Source organism: Saccostrea cucullata, unplaced genomic scaffold, assembly GCF_032062105.1.
Source record: "Saccostrea cucullata isolate Sc308-1 unplaced genomic scaffold, CSIRO_AGI_Scuc_v1 ctg4410, whole genome shotgun sequence".
NCBI lineage: Eukaryota > Metazoa > Mollusca > Bivalvia > Ostreida > Ostreidae > Saccostrea > Saccostrea cuccullata.
In genome coordinates this window covers 33,563-36,472 of record NW_026931251.1, presented here as the reverse complement: position 1 = coordinate 36,472, position 2,910 = coordinate 33,563, and the positions used below count along the sequence as shown (strand labels likewise).

The window sequence follows — 2,910 nt, the reverse complement described above, 5'->3', positions numbered from 1 at the left end:
TGGGGGTCATTTTTTGTCGTTGAAAAATGACCCCCCGGTCATTATTCGATGGGGGTCATTATTCGTCTTTACACCGGTCTCCACGTCCCAAAGTGGGAAAAGTTACAAATTGATCTTAACAAACTTGAGCTAGTGTTATGATGCATTAGTATCCATTATGCTTTTGTTATTTTTCTCATTAGAGGTATATATAAGCATATGAAAACGTGTCTATTTAACTTAAGCTTGTCTCACCTATTTTTAAATTATCTCCGAATTGACTGACAACGGTTGAGAAACGTTCGAGCAGGAGGGGAAAACATGAAATATATAACTATAATGACGTTATAAATATAAATTTATACAATTATTTAACATGATGCAAAGATAGGAGATTAAATGACCCAATGGAAAAGGATATCGAATGCAAATAACTAATTGATAATATTCTTTTCGACAAATATATTGTATGATAACATGCACAATTGATGGCGTTGTACTAATGACAAAAATAGCAATGATGATTACAAACATAAAAGACATTGACTTAGATATATGAGCATACCGCTGCGTTTTTGTCATTTCAGATTTATGTTGCCTAAGGAATAATGGCAAAAAATAAATATATGACCAGAATATAATTTCAGTGAGCAAACTGTCTTCAAGTGAAACAATACTTTTGATTTCAAGTATCATTATTGTACCGTAGGCTGACGTAAAAACACCACTTGCTATCCAAATAACGATGAAAATTTTCAAAACCTTTCGACACGTAATTCCAATACTATGAAGTGGGGGCGAAATTAATGCACAACGCAAATATGCAAATAAAACTACGTGAAAATATGCTGCATGTAGGAAGAAAAAGTGATGATGCTGTGCAATAAAATCTGCTTGTAATTAAAAAAGTTAAAATGAATGTCCAAATGTAACACAAATCGGGAAGAGGATGCTAGAAGATCAGTAACTCCAAGACAAGCTATGGCTGTGTATGTTGGCGTATGTAAGTTTCTGCTCACAAAAACAAATATTATCGTGAAGCCGTTTCCAATCAATCCAATTATGAGTATTACCGTAGCAATAATTAAAGTTACTAAGGAATATTTAGAAGTGAAGTGCGTTTCAATATCCTCCAACTCTAAGAAACTGCTATTGTACTGCTTGCTTACAGGGAATAGGCTTTCAATTGTTGTGTTTCTGTCCATTTCCCTAGGAAACGAAAGAAATTATGTACTGACATAGGTGATTTATTACACGTACAAGCATATAGAAATATGATAATAAATAAACATGAATCATTAAAAAAAATTTAAATGCTTTTTGATGCATTAAAGATTAAAGCGTGAAAGGGTGAATATTACGATTGTGATTGAAAAATCTCAAACCCTATACAGTGTTAATTCTTCGTGACTAACCGTTCACTGTAGCTCAGTCGGTAGAGCGCTCGCTCCGTGATCGGGAGGTCGTGAGTTCGCATTTCGGCCGCGACCGACTTAGTCGTTAAATTGGCTAGCAACTGTTCCTTCGCCATGCGCTCGACACTTTCAAGTGAAAGTTGCGGGTCCTTCGGATGAGACCTTAAAAACCGAGGCCCCGTGTCAGCGGCAGGCGTTGGCACGATAAAGATCCCTCACTGCTCAATGGCCCTGAGTGCCGAGTAAAGGTCAAAATTTGAAGCCCTTCACCGGCATACGGTGACGTCACCATATGAGTGAAAAATTCTCGAGAGGGACGTTAAACAATATACAATCAATCAATCAATCTTCGTGACTACTTTTAATCCCTACGAGTAATGATATGGAGCTGTAGCATAACGTAATACTGAGGTGTCTTGAGCTTGAAAAATTCTACAAACAACTTTAATCTGTGAAGAGGAAATAAAATACGGTTATCCGGAAATTTCAGCTTTTAGGTACTTCCTTTTCACGTTTATTTATATCACAGAAAATGAACTATCCAGTTTTAAAAAGAGCAAGAGCACTGAAAAAGAATATGCTTAGGATAAACTAGGCACAGGTAGTTTTGTCAATAATCAAAAATTTTGGAAGTAACAGTTTGGATACATAAATTATAGGAAATACAGGCTAAAAACTTGACTCGAAATATGCACGAACATTTTTTTTATTACAATTAAGAGTATAACAAACGTTAAAATTTTTAAATTCCGTGAATACTATATTTAAGTTTAAGACATACGAGGGCTGTTCAAAAATTATTGAGACATTGAGTATATTTTGCTTTCTAATGAACGTCTTTCAGTAAAAATTCGCACATACGTTTGACATACACTAAGAATTAATAAAAGCAATAAATATTTTACAAATATTTAATTTTTTCTGTACAATGGTATATAAATGCGTCATCAATAGGGGTACCCGTAGCAGTCTGGAAATCAGATATTGAAAATATTTAACACCAACGTTCTAACTCTTCGTGGATCCATAATAAGAGCAAAATTAATTCTGTTTATGTGTATAATTTTTCAGATTTAATTCATTCATGTTGTGCTACTTTGTTAGAATTTTGATCAGGAATTCTGAGATCATAAAGAAATGACGCGCAGTAGAGAAATCTTCCAAGTACGAAAAACTGGATTTTGACGTCAAGGTCGGAGCAGCGAACTTACATAAAACTTTGTGTAGTTCAATGTAGAACTCTTTTCCAGACTCAACGACCTGCTAAACCAATAACAACGAGAAAAATTAATGTGTAAAGGTTTTATATTTCATTGGTCGTTGGTATACATTTTTTTTTTTACAATAAATTCAACCAGAGTAAAATCAAAAGATCCGGACGACCATCAGTTTTTACGTACGGTGTAAATATCGGTACGGTATCAATATCGTTGATCCGCGTTGCATAAATCCGCACTGCATGATTTTAAGTCATCTTTTCCCACAAATGAAAATTTTATACTCGGGTAGAAACAGC

At 34.6% G+C, this 2,910-nt stretch overlaps 1 pseudogene; it reads right to left on the bottom strand.

Annotated features, from left to right (window-relative positions):
• Nucleotides 1–414: 414 nt before the first annotated feature.
• On the bottom strand, nucleotides 415–1,184 carry LOC134231982 (5-hydroxytryptamine receptor 1D-like; annotated as a pseudogene).
• Between the last annotated feature and the right edge of the window lie 1,726 nt (nucleotides 1,185–2,910).